This window comes from Aethalodelphis obliquidens, unplaced genomic scaffold (genome assembly GCF_003676395.1).
Source record: "Aethalodelphis obliquidens isolate GAN/ISIS:26980383/991018 unplaced genomic scaffold, ASM367639v1 scaffold7, whole genome shotgun sequence".
NCBI lineage: Eukaryota > Metazoa > Chordata > Mammalia > Artiodactyla > Delphinidae > Aethalodelphis > Aethalodelphis obliquidens.
The window spans coordinates 46,577,164-46,591,875 of NW_020837951.1; the positions used below are offsets into that span (position 1 = coordinate 46,577,164).

The 14,712-nt window shown below is 42.4% G+C and overlaps 1 protein-coding gene across 6 annotated transcripts in view; it reads right to left on the reverse strand.

The window, feature by feature from the left end:
* The window catches only part of TMC1 (transmembrane channel like 1), a 385,069-nt gene that overhangs the window by 134,541 nt on the left and 235,816 nt on the right, over positions 1-14,712 (reverse strand). For 5 of the 6 annotated variants that reach the window (XM_027105688.1, XM_027105687.1, XM_027105692.1 and 2 more), the window contains one exon: positions 10,422-13,396. The gene's annotated coding sequence lies outside the window, so the exon portion shown is untranslated. Of the gene's footprint in view, positions 1-7,981; positions 8,033-10,421; positions 13,397-14,712 lie in introns of all 6 variants that reach the window. The other variant, XM_027105690.1, reaches the window with a different exon arrangement.

A 14,712-nucleotide genomic window follows, 5' to 3' on the forward strand; every position in this document is an offset into this window, starting at 1 on the left:
TAAATAAATTAACAAGATATTCTTCAAGCTTTCTGTCCAAAATTATAAAAACAATACTAAACAAAAGATTAAACACAGAAACCAACAAAGAAACATAGATTAATTCACGCATGTTAAAATTTAAAATTTCTATTCATCGAAAGAATTTCAAAGAATTTAAAGTAGAAAATACTTACAAGTCACACAACACTTCATAAAAGTATAAAAACCAAAGAACTTCTACTTATCAACAAGAAGAAAATCAGCACCCCCAAAAGGGAAATAAATGGCAAAAGATTTGAACAAATATTACACATAGGAAGATATAAAACCTAATAAAAATGAACAAAACGAGAATTTGTCAATACAGTTAGAGGGATGAGGGGAAGATGGCGGAAGAGTAAGGTGCGGAGATCACCTTCCTCCCCACAGATACACCAGAAATACATCTACACGTGGAACAACTCCTACAGAACACCTACTGAACGCTGGCAGAAATCCTCAGACCTCCCAAAAGGCAAGAAACTCCCCACGTACCTAGGTAGGGCAAAAGAAAAAAGAATAAACAGAGACAAAAGAATAGGGACGGGACCTGCACCAGTGGGAGGGAGCCGTGAAGGAGGAAAGGTTTCCACACACTAGGAAGCTCCTTTGCAGGCAGAGACTGTGGGTGGCGGGAGGGAAGCTTCGGGGCTGCAGAGAGAGCACAGCAACAGGGGTGCGGAGGGCAAAGCGGAGAGATTCCCGTACGGAGGATCAAGGATCGGTGCCAACCGGCACTCACCAGCCCGAGAGGCTTGTCTGCTCACCCGCCGGGGCGGGCGAGGGCTGGGAGCTGAGGCTCCAGCTTTGGTCGGAGCGCAGGGAGAGGACTGGGGTTGGGAGCATGAACACAGCCTGCAGGGGGTTAGTGCACCACGGCTGGCCAGGAGGGAGTACGGGGAAAAGTCTGGACCTGCCCAAGAGGCAAGAGACTTTTTCTTCCCTCTTTGTTTCCTGCTGCACGAGGAGAGGGGATTAAGAGCGCTGCTTAAAGGAGCTCCAGAGACGGGCGCGAGCCGCGGCTAAAAGCACGGACCCCAGAGACGGGCATGAGACGCTAAGGCTGCTGCTGCCGCCACCAAGAAGCCTGTGTGTGAGCACAGGTCACTATCCACACACCCCTTCCGGGGAGCATGTGGAGCCCGCCACTTCCAGGGTCCTGGGATCTAGGGACAACTTCCCCGGGAGAATGCAGCATGGCGCACCTCAGGCTGGCACAACGTCACGCTGGCCTCTGCCGCTGCAGGCTCGCCCTGCACTCCGTACCCCTCCCTCCCCCCAGCCTGAGTGAGCCAGAGCCCCCGAATCAGCTGCTCCTTTAACCCCGTCCTGTCTGAATGAAGAACAGATGCCCTCCGGCGACCTACATGCAGAGGCGGGGCCAAATCCAAAGCTGAGCCCCGGGAGCTGTATGAACAAGGAAGAGAAAGGGAAATCTCTCCCAGCAGCCTCAGAAGCAGCGGATTAAAGCTCCACGATCAACTTAATGTACCCTGCATCTATGGAATACCTGAATAGACAAGGAATCATCCCAAATTGAGGAGGTGGACTTTGAGAGCAAGATTTTTTTTTCCCCTTTTCCTCTTTTTGTGAGTGTGTATGTGTATGCTTCTGTGTGAGATTTTGTCTGTATAGCTTTGCTTCCACCATTTGTCCTAGGGTTCTATCCATCCGTTTTCTTTAAAAAATTTTTTTTTCTTAATAATTATTTTTTATTTTAATAACTTCATTTTATTTTATCTTAATCTTATTTTATCTCCTTTCTTCTTCCCTCCCTCCCCCCCCCCCCCCTTCCCCCCCCCCCCTTTCTTTCTACTTTTTCTCCCTCTTATTCTGAGCCGTTTGGATGAAAGGCTCTTGGTGCTCCAGCCAGGAGTCAGTGCTGTGCCTCTGAGGCAGGAGAGCCAACTTTAGGACACTGGTCCACAAGAGACCTCCCAGTTCCACATAATATCAAACGGCGAAAATCTCCCAGAGATCTCCATCTCAACACCAGCACCCAGCTTCACTCAATGACCAGCAAGCTACAGTGCTGGACACCCTATGCCAAACAACTAGCAAGACAGGAACACAACCCCACCCATTAGCAGAGAGGCTGCCTAAAATCATAATAAGTCCACAGACACCCCAAAACACACCACCAGACGTGGACCTGCCCACCAGAAAGACAAGATCCAGCCTCATCCACCAGAACACAGGCACTAGTCCCCTCCACCAGGAAGCCCACACAACCCACTGAATCAACCTTACCCACTGGGGACAGACACCAAAAACAACGGGAACTACGAACCTGCAGCCTGCAAAAAGGAGACCCCAAACACACTAAGATAAGCAAAATGAGAAGACAGAAAAACACACAGCAGATGAAGGAGCAAGATAAAAACCCTCAAGGCTTCCCTGGTGGCGCACTGGTTGAGAGTCTGCCTGCCGATGCCAGGGGACATGGGTTTGTGCCCCGGTCCGGGAAGATCCTACATGCCACAGAGCAGCTGGGCCCGTGAGCCATGGCCGCTGAGCCTGCGTGTCCAGAGCCTGTGCTCCGCGACAGGACAGGCCACAACAGTGAGAGGCCCACGTACAACAACAACAACAAAAAAAAAAAAAAAAAAAAAGATAAAAACCCACCAGACCTAACAAATGAAGAGGAAATAGGCAGTCTACCTGAAAAAGAATTCAGAATAATCATAGTAAAGATAATCCAAAATCTTGGAAATAGAATAGACAAAATGCAAGAAACATTTAACAAGGACCTAGAAGAACTAAAGATGAAACGAGCAACGATGAACAACACATTAAATGAAATTAAAAATACTTTAGATGGGATCAATAGCAGAATAACTGAGGCAAAAGAATGGATAAGTAACCTGGAAGATAAAATAGTGGAAATAACTACTGCAGAGCAGAATAAACAAAAAAGAATGAAAAGAACTGAGGACAGTCTCAGAGACCTCTGAGACAACATGAAACGCACCAACATTTGAATTATAGGGGTTCCAGAAGAAGAAGAGAAAAAGAAAGGGACTGAGAAAATATTTGAAGAGATTATAGTTGAAAACTTCCCTAATATGGGAAAGGAAATAGTTAATCAAGTCCAGGAAGCACAGAGAGTCCCATACAGGATAAATCCAAGGAGAAATACGCCAAGACACGTATTAATCGAACTGTCAAAAATTAAATACAAAGAAAGAAAACATTAAAAGCAGCAAGGGAAAAACAACAAATAACATGCAAAGGAATCCCCGTAAGGTTAACAGCTGATCTTTCAGCAGAAACACTGCAAGCCAGAAGGGACTGCCAGGACATATTTAAAATGATGAAGGAGAAAAACCTGCAACCAAGATTACTCTACCCAGCAAGGATCTCATTCAGATTTGATGGAGAAATTAAAACCTTTACAGACAAGCAAAAGCTGAGAGAGTTCAGCACAACCAAACCAGCGTTACAACAAATGCTAAAGGAACTTCTCTAGGCAAGAAACACAAGAGAAGGAAAAGACCTACAATAATGAACCCAAAACAATTAAGAATATGGGAATAGGCACATACATATCGATAATTACCTTACATGTAAATGGACTAAATGCTCCCAACAAAAGACACAGATTGGCTGAATGGATACAAAAACAAGACCCATATATATGCTGTCTACAAGAGACCCACTTCAGACCTAGAGACACATACAGACTGAACGTAAGGGGATGGAAAAAGATATTCCATGCAAATGGAAACCAAAAGAAAGCTGGAGTAGCAACTCTCATATCAGACAAAATAGACTTTAAAGACTATTAGAAGAGACAAAGAAGGACACTACATAATGATCAAGGGATTGATATAAGAAGAAGATATAACAATTGTAAATATTTATGCACCCAACATAGGAGCACCTCAATACATAAGGCAAATACTAACAGCCATAAAAGGGGAAATCGACAGTAACACATTCATAGTAGGGGACTTTAACACCCCACTTTCACCAATGGACAGATCATCCAAAATGAAAATAAATAAGGAAACACAAGCTTTAAATGATACATTAAACAAGATGGACTTAATTGATATTTATAGGACATTCCATCCAAAAACAACAGAATACACATTTTTCTCTAGTGCTCATGGAACATTCTCCAGGATAGATCACATCTTGGGTCACAAATCAAGCCTTGGTAAATTTAAGAAAATTGAAACTGTATCAAGTATCATTTCCGACCACAACGCTATGAGACTAGATATCAATTACAGGAAAAGATCTGTAAAAAATACAAACACATGGAGGCTAAACAATACACTGCTTAATAACGAAGTGATCACTGAGGAAATCAAAGAGGAAATCAAAAAATACCTAGAAACAAATGACAATGGAGACACGACGACCCAAAACCTATGGAATGGATCAAAATCAGTTCTAAGAGGGAAGTTTACAGCAACACAATCCTACCTTAAGAAACAGGAAACATCTCAAATAAACAACCTAACCTTGCACCTAAAGCAATTAGAGAAAGAAGAACAAAGAAACCCCCAAAGTTAGCAGAAGGAAAGAAATCATAAAAATCAGATCAGAAAGAAATGAAAAAGAAATGAAGGAAATGATAGCAAAGATCAATAAAACTAAAAGCTGGTTCTTGGAGAAGAGAAACAAAATTGATAAACCATTAGCCAGACTCATCAAGAAAAAAAGGGAGAAGACTCAAATCAATAGAATTAGAAATGAAAAAGGAGAAGTAACAACTGACACTGCAGAAATACAAAAGATCTTGAGAGATTACTACAAGCAACTCTATGCCAATAAAATGGACAACCTGGAAGAAATGGACAAATTCTTAGAAATGCACAACCTGCCAAGACTGAATCAGGAAGAAATAGAAAATATGAACAGACCAATCACAAGCACTGAAATTGAAACTGTGATTAAAAATCTTCCAACAAACAAAAGCCCAGGACCAGATGGCTTCACAGGCGAATTCTATCAAACATTTAGAGAAGAGCTAACACCTATCCTTCTCAAACTCTTCCAAAATATAGCAGAGGGAGGAACACTCCCAAACTCATTCTACGAGGCCACCATCACCTTGATACCAAAACCAGACAAGGATGTCACAAAGAAAGAAAACTACAGGTCAATATCACTGATGAACATAGATGCAAAAATCCTCAATAAAATATTAACAAACAGAATCCAACAGCACATTAAAAGGATCATACACCATGATCAAGTGGGGTTTATTCCAGGAAGGCAAGGATTCTTCAATATACAAAAATCAATCAACGTGATACACCATATTAACAAATTGAAGGAGAAAAACCATATAATCATCTCAATAGATGCAGAGAAAGCTTTCAACAAAATTCAACACCCATTTATGATAAAAACCCTTCAGCAAGTAGGCATAGAGGGAACTTTCCTCAACATAATAAAGGCCATATATGACAAACCCACAGCTAACATCATCCTCAATGGTGAAAAACTGAAAGCATTTCCACTAAGATCAGGAACAAGACAAGGTTGCCCACTCTCACCACTCTTATTCAACATAGTTTTGGAAGTTTTAGCCACAGTAATCAGAGAAGAAAAGGAAATAAAAGGAATCCAAATCGGAAAAGAAGAAGTAAGGCTGTCACTGTTTGCAGATGACATGATACTATACATAGAGATTCCTAAAGGTGCTACCAGAAAACTACTAGAGCTAATCAATGAATTTGGTAAAGTAGCAGGATACAAAATTAATGCATAGAAATCTCTGGCATTCCTATACACTAATGATGAAAAATCTGAAAGTGAAATCAAGAAAACATTCCCATTTACCATGCAACAAAAAGAATAAAATACCTAGGAATAAACCTACCTAAGGAGACAAAAGACCTGTATGCAGAAAATTATAAGACACTGATGAAAGAAATTAAAGATGATACAAATAGATGGAGAGATATACCATGTTCTTGGATTGGAAGAATCAACATTGTGAAAATGACTCTACTACGCAAAGCAATGTACAGATTCAATGCAATCCCTATCAAACTACCACTGGCATTTTTCACAGAACTAGAACAAAAAATTTCACAATTTGTATGGAAACACAAAAGACCACGAATAACCAAAGCAATCTTGAGAACAAAAAACGGAGCTGGAGGAATCAGGGTCCCTGACTTCATGCTATACTACAAAGCTACAGTAATCAAGACAGTATGGTACTGGCACAGAAACAGAAAGATAGATCAATGGAACAGGATAGAAAGCCCAGAGATAAACCCACGTACATATGGTCACCTTATCTTTGACAAAGGAGGCAGGAATGTACAGTGGAGAAAGGACAGCCTCTTCAATAAGTGGTGCTGGGGAAAATGGACAGGTACATGTAAAAGTATGAGATTAGATCACTCCCTAACACCATACACAAAAATAAGCTCAAAATGGATTAAAGACCTAAATGTAAGGCCAGAAACTATCCAACTCTTAGAGGAAAACATAGGCAGAACACTCTATGACATAAATGACAGCAAGATCCTTTTTGACCCACCTCCTAGAGAAATGGAAATAAAAACAAAAATAAACAAATGGGACCTAATGAAATTTTGAAGCTTTTGCACAGCAAAGGAAACCATAAACAAGACCAAAAGACAACCCTCAGAATGGGAGAAAATATTTGCAAATGAAGCAACTGACAAAGGATTAATCTCCAAAATTTATAAGCAGCTCATACAGCGCAATAACAAAAAAACAAACAACCCAATCCAAAAATGGGCAGAAGACCTAAATAGACATTTCTCCAAAGAAGATATACAGACTGCCAACAAACACATGAAAGAATGCTCAACATCATTAATTATTAGAGAAATGCCAATCAAAACTACAATGAGATATCATCTCACTCAGTCAGAATGGCCATCATCAAAAAATCTAGAAACAATAAATGCTGGAGAGGGTGTGGAGCAAAGGGAACACTCTTGCACTGCTGGTGGGAATGTGAATTGGTACAGCCGCTATGGAGAACAGTATGGAGGTTCTTTAAAAAACTACAAATAGAACTACTATATGAACCAGCAATCCCACTACTGAGCATATACCCTGAGAAAACCATAATTCAAAAAGAGTCATGTACCAAAATGTTCATTGCAGCTCTATTTGCAATAGCCCGTAGATGGAAGCAACCTAAGTGTCCATCATCGGATGAATGGATAAAGAAGATGTGGCACATATATACAATGGAATATTACTCAGCCATAAAAAGAAACTAAACTGAGTTATTTGTAGTGAGGTGGATGGACCTAGAGTCTGTCATACAGAGTGAAGCAAGTCAGAAAGAGAAAGACAAACACCGTATGCTAACACATATATATGGAATCTAAGAAAAAAAATGTCATGAAGAACCTAGGGGTAAGACAGGAATAAAGACACAGACCTACTGGACTTGAGGATATGGGGAGGGGGAAGGGTAAGCTGTGACAAAGCGAGAGAGTGGCATGGACATATATACACTACCAAATGTAAAATAGATAGCTAGTGGGAAGCAGCCGCATAGCACAGGGAGATCAGCTCGGTGCTTTGTGACCACCTAGAGGGGTGGGATAGGGAGGGTGGGAGGGAGGGAGACGCAAGAGGGAAGACATATGGGAACATATGTATATGTATAACTGATTCACTTTGTTATAAAGCAGAAACTAACAGACCATTGTAAAGCAATTATACTCCAATGAAGATGTAACAACAAAAAAATGAACGAAACATCAACAGTAATTTCACAAAAGAGGGAACACACAGGCAATAGACATATGAAGAAAGTTCCAATGTCATCTAGAGAAATGCAAATCAAGACCACAAGTGGTAGGGGCATGCTAGTTTAAACCTCAGAAGTTCCCCGGGTGAAATTTGAAACTGGCTCCATGCATGGAGGGCAAGAGGAGACCAAAGAAAGAGGCAGGCCACTCCAGATTCATAGCTGGTGGCTTTAATAAACAAGGGAACTCACATTTGAGGTTTGTCTCTGGTGGTCGCAAGACGAGTAGATCTTGGCACTGCCCTGCAGAATGTTAAGGGTTTATATAGAGGCTTTAACTGGGTTAGGTTTTGTATTCAGTCCAGATGGTCTCAAAAACACATTGCTCTTGCAGGACTGTGTCTTTGAGACGGCTCTGGTGCAGGGAAGGCAGGCAGAATGCACCTTCCAAGGACAGGGAAGGGAATAAGGAGCCTCCAATTGCCCAGGTCCAGCTTGAGGGTCAACAACAGTCACATCCTCTCTACGACCTCCTCCAGCTCTCTACCCCTCCTGCTGGCTCTTACAATTTTACATGCAACCCTTTTTCTACAATGTGCCCTGAGTGGTCAACAAGAAATTTCATTAGCATGGCTCATTTGCGGCTATCTGGCTACATTAGAGGCAAATACCACAGCAACAGTATGGGCTCGTGCAAGAGAAAACACAAATTAATGTAACAATTAACAAAGTAAGAAACAATTTTTTCCATTAAAAGCCCCATGATCCAAACCACTGATTTATTAAGCTCCCTAGGTGGGGGTTGGATTACTCAGGGTGTTCACTTGTAACCCGTGTGCTTTAGTAAAAATGCTGCATGGTGTGAACACACACATTCTACCTGGGTAATGGCACAGGTGCCTCCTTGGGAGGCAGTAATATTGTCCAAGACCACCCTATTTCAGAGGACAGCTTTCCTCGTTAGAGACATTTTAGTGTTCAGCAAGGACAGGTTCTGTTGGCTATCATAAGGCTTGCTGGGTGAATTTAGTAAGGGCTTTTATGTGAGCTATACCATCCTCCAGGCCAATGAAAGGAACAAAGATGGCAGCCAGATGATCGTACCAATGGAAAACAGAATGCACCCTTCTGGCCTTGAGGAGAAGAAGGTTGGCAACTTTTGCTGCTGTGGGATAGATTTTCTCCTGTGCCCAGGGAAAACCCAGGGTACAGTGGCCGAACCACCTAGATGGAAGCCATGGCCAAAGATTCATGCCACAGAACCACTGGGTTTCATTTGGGTCTCCCCAATAAATACCTGTATGGTGTGACCATTCTGTACCAAACTAGTCACTATCTTTTGATGTAATAGAATGCGCAGTTCTGGTGATATCTATCTTATATCCCTGGTACAGTAAGGCAGGTTCTGTTTAAAATGCTTTTTCTGGTCCCAGTGTAGGGGTGAATGGGTGCTCACAGGTCCAAAAGCCGAGGTGAGTACATCCTAAATCTAAGTGTAGCCACTCATGGCTCTGATGATGGTATTCATAGGACCCTTCTGGTCAGCAATTTGATAGGCTGTGTAGTTTGATTGACATAAAAAGAATACCCATTGATAGTGTGTGCCACAGGCCAGGTTTTTGGATCAATATCGCTAATGTCAGAAGAATTAAGAGTAATAACTCTAGTTTGTTCTTCCTTTATGTACTGCTTTAGTGCTTTCCAATTCCCTCCGTGCAGTGGTGACACCAGCCATGTCAACCCCAAGAAGGTAGAGGAGGGCAGTTGCCCACAGTCCAACTTTCAGTGCAAAGGGAAATGGCCAGGGCTCATGAGTGATCACCAGCCAAAATGTTCTGAGTTCAGCCCATTGGCTGCTGTGGTTTGTTCCTGTTTCCATCCAGATGGTGTCAGTGTTGGGCTGAATAGCAAGTGCAGTCCATGTGGGTGGGTTGCCCCTACTAGACCCCTCTGTTTACTGGGCATCAGCAGCAATTTCCACTATTCCCCCTCTACATCCTACAGGGGCTGCCACAGGACTAGGGACAGAGGCATTTGGAAAATCTACATGTTCTATAGGGCCTACTTGTACCTGCATTTCTAGAGACAGTGGGCTGGAGGACAGGTTAGTCCTCTTCTGCAAACAGGCATGCCTCTTAGTCAAAGTGGGAGTTTGAACTATGGCAGAGGTAGGTCGGTGGAATATATTCGCAATCCAACCTTGACAGCAACAGAAGTTCTTACCATGATACACTGTTCTTTCGTGAGAGGCTCTACTGGAAGAGTGCTGTGTATGATGCTAGGAGCCACTGTTCTATGGGCTATACCAGGTTTCTGCCCCCTTCTAGAGTTGGGACCAAAATCCTAGGGCTACTCTCTCCTTCTATTGTCTCTGCTACAGTTCCCAACCCATACCTTCTGGAGTCACAGACACATCTAACTCAACTGGTAGCCCTGCTTGGGAGATGCCTAGAGCTTTAATCTCCTTAGTATGTTTGCCCTCTCAAAGGTGGCTCGTTGTTCTGCTCTCCAGGCTCACACATGTCTTTTCTTTACCAGGCAGTATAAGGAATGGAAACACTGTGCCAGGTAGAGAATAAAAGTCCTCCAAACCCCCCAAATTCCTATAAAAGCTTGCACCTTTTTCATGTTCTTAGAGATTAGCTAGGCTTGCACCTTGTCCATAATAGCTCTGGGACAATTCACATCTTACCTGATCATATGACTCCCGGAAACTTTACATTGGTGACTGCACCTTCAGTTTTCTGTGTATTCACCTCCCATACACTTGCTCACAGGTGTTCCAGCAAAATCTGCAGAGTGTGAAGTCAGCAGAGGCAAGGCTTCATATGTTGACATTATATCATCAAAGCAATGGGTCCATTTTACAGATGTGGGGAAGAATAACAGGGACAGATCTCCAGGCACCATCCCATGACATTTTGTGGGGCTGTACAGGTAGCCTCAGGGAAGAATTTGAAAAGTCCATTATCGTGCCTTCCATGTGAAAGCAAATTGAACTTGTGACTCAGCAGCCAAGGTATTCTGAGGAAAAGTATTTGCTAAGTCCAGAACAGCATGGTCCACTCCTAGGACTGTGGCCAAATTATCTAAGATGGTGCCAAGTTTGGGCACAGCTGCATGAATGGGGGGCGTAACTTTGATCAATTCTCAGTAATCCGCCATCATCTGCCATGAGCTATCTGCCTTTTTTTACCGACCATAATGGGCTGTTGAAAGTGCTATGGACATGGTGTAGAATACCCACTCAGTGCAGTTCTTGGATAGTTTCTCCTATTTCCTTGACAATTACCACTCTTCGTTAGGGGGAAGTGTAGGCTTACTGATTCCCAGTTGGCATTTCCCCTCAGCAGTACTGGTTTGATTACTCTAACCTGGAGGCAGAATTCACCGATAGAGGTTTGCGGAGTTTGGCCTTGCAGGATGTCCGTGCCCAATATGTTCTCTGGTATTGGAGAGATAAAATCCTCATATTCTTGTGGGGGAGAACATCCAATTTGCAGTGTCAAAGGGACCTTCCTGACCATAACCAACTGCCCTTGGAAACCATCGATGGCGCTGAAAGGTCCAGAAAATTCCTGAAGTTTACCAGGTATTAGAGTATATTCAGCTCAAGTATCAATCAGAGCTGTCACCTTTTGTTTATTTCTGGGGTACCAGTGAATAGTGAGCTCAATGTGGCCTCCAATTGCCCCCAACGGCCCTCACTTGGAGGCCATCTTGGCTTATATCCTACACCCGGGGAGTGGGAGGTACCCACCCCGAATAGGACTGTATCCCTGAGGCCTCTGCTGTAGCAGTAGGTACATCAGGGATGGTAGGGCAGATGGGGCAGGTCTGAACTCTTGTTCAGCTTTCAAGGCTTTCCACAGGCCAGCTAACACAGTGTTAGGTTGCCCGTCTATCTTTTCAGGTGTGATCCCTGCAGCAATGAGGTCAAACCACATTTGCTTCTGGGTTGCTCGTACCAGACCGTTTACAGCCAATTGGGTTAGCCTGTTGTCTTCTTGAGCTCCCTCTCTGTCTTAGGTCTTTCCCACATCCTGTACCTATTCCTGGGATTTGTCAGTATCCCCCAGATCAGCAGTAGCCTGCCCAACATCAAAAACATCTCCTGTTATGACTGGGCTCAGCATGGGTATCAGTGCCGCATACCAGGTACCGAAGGCATACTGGAGTATCTTGGCTTTCATTCCTGCAGTGAATGTAGCCCAATCAGGGTCTTCAAAGACAGGGGCGTAGATGGCCTACCTCATTTCCCACTCCCTAAGAATTTGTTGTACCTCCTCTAAATATATCCAGGGCCTCATATGTCCAGAGAGACCCCCTTACTGGGTCAAGCTTCCCTGTAGGATAGAATAATCCAATCTATAAGGGAGTGAGTGCCTTGACCTCCCCATTGTCCCTCACCCCTGAGCACCCCTGAGCTGGAGAGAAGGCTGTGTGGTGATATTGCTCTTTTTTCTGCCCCCTGCCCAGTCAGAGAAATGCCATTGCCCCCTCTCCCCTGCCCCTCAATCCTGTAACCATACTAACCATTCCTGGATATTTTCCTGGCCTTTTGTTGGAACTTGATAATTATATCAATAAGCTCAGTGAGCATATATTCTCTCATCAGGTATGTTTCCTGAATTGGGGGCTGCCTTACTGGCTGGGATTGTTGTTGCTGTGTTTTTGCTTTCCTTTGAGTTACGGGTCCAGTGACATGGGTTGTATCATCAGTTTCACTGTCAATCACCATAAAATCCACCTTTGTTTTCCTCACTTTCCCAGGGAGTCCACCACTTACTGTCCCAATCGGGCTTTGTCACAGGTGCTCAGACCTTAATCCATGGCAGATTGAGCCCTCCTGGCCTTGCAAAACAGCATGCTGAAGTCTCCAACTTAATCATCCTTCTCTCCCACTTTGTCTGCCAGCCCCGAAGCGAGCAGGGCAGTGGACAGTGCACATCCTTCTCTAACCTCAGTTCTTCTTCCAACTTTCTAAATCGAGCTTCAGCCTCTGGTTGGTCATCAGTGTCAAGCTGTACTGCCCACCCTAGAGGCCAGCCCACTGCGCAGCGGTTCATTTCTCTCCTTTGCAGCACGGTGTTATGCTCAGTTCTTCAAACAAGTGCATTAAACCAGTGGGCATTTTCAGGGCATCGCCGTACTCATGTGGTGGTCCACAAGCATCTAACATATGAGCAACCCCTCTTGACATGAAGGATGATGGCCAACCCTGGGATTCCCCCATGGATGCCTCTTTTCCAAGATCCATTTCTTCAGTCTCCTGCCCAGTTCAACAACGGTTGGTTTTGCACCTACTTGGTAGGTGGCAATTTTAATAAGCAAGGGAACTTACAGGAGAACTTGTCTTGGGCATCACAAGACAAGTAGATCTCTGCACCCACCTGCCAGAATCTTAGGAGTTTATATAGAGGCCTTAACTGGGTTCAGTCACATATTCACTCCAGATGGCCTCAACACCTTACTCTCTCAAGGCTATGTCCTCAAAACAGCTCCAGCTATGGGAATTTTAGGCAGAACATACATTCCAAGGACAGGGGAGGGGGTGAGAAGCCTCCAATTGCCCAAGTCCAGCTCATGGGTCCACCAGCGATCATATCCTCTTCATGACCTCCTCCAACGGGTATCAATTTTCACCGTTTGGCAAGATTATTAAGCCTGTCAATACCAAATGTTGGACAATTAGGATAAATAGGATCTGTTGTATGTGTCTTATAAGAGTATAAATTAGCTCAACCACTTTGGAAAACAATCCAGTTAAATCCTGTGAAGATAAATTTTTGCTTAACTTATGACCTGGCAAATTTACTACTAAGAATATGCAGAAGGAACTCTTGTACATATTCATGAGGATTCAAATACTATGCATTTTATCAGCACTGTTTTTGATAGGAAACTCTTAGCAAAACTTTGAAAAAATATATAAATTATGGAATATAAAAATTATGGAATATTTACAAAACAGAATGTTATATAGCAATAAAAGTGAATAAATCAACAAGCTAAAACCAAAAATTTATATGTAAATGCAAATAACTTAGAACTGGAAAAACAACTTTGAAAAAGAAGAGAATAGCTGGAGGACACACACTATCTAACTTCAAGACTTACTAGCAAGCTACAGTAATCAAGACAATGTGATACTGGTATCCAGAGAGACAAAATGGATCACTGCAACAGAAAAGAGAGACCAGAAATAGACCCACACATACATGGTCAAAGGATTTTTAACAAAGGTACAAAGACAATTTAGTGGAGAAATAATAGTCTTTTCAATAAATTATGTCAAAACAATTGGATGTCCATACATTAAAAAAATGAACTTCAAAAGTCAGAAAGAGAAAGACAAATACCATATGATATCACTTATATGTGGAATCTAAACTGTGACACAAATGAACTTATTTACAAAACAGAAATAGACTCACAGACACAGAAATCAAACTTATGGCTATCAAAGGGGAAAGAGGGTGGGGGAGGGATAAAGTAGGGGTTTGGGATTAGCAGATACAAACTACTCTATATAAAACAGATAAACAACAAGGTCCTACTGTATAGCATAGGAAACTATATTCAATATCCTGTCATAAACCATAATGGAAAATAATATGAAAAAGAATATGTAGATATATGTATAACTGAATTACTTTGCTATACACTAGAAACTAACACAACATTGTAAATCAACTGTACTTCAACTTTAAAAAATAACTTCAATCTGCATCTCACCATGTACAAAAATTAACTCAAAATAGACTGTAAACCAGTGTAAAATCTAAAATTGTAAAAATTTTAGAAGAAAACACAGAAGACTATGGGTTAGGCAGAGACATCTTTTTTTTAGATATAATACCAAATGTTCAATCCATAAAAGAAAAAACTGATAAATTGGACTTTATTAAACTTCAGAATGTCTGCTCTTCAAAAGGTACTTTAAGACAATGAAAACATAATCGCAGACAAGGAGAAAATAT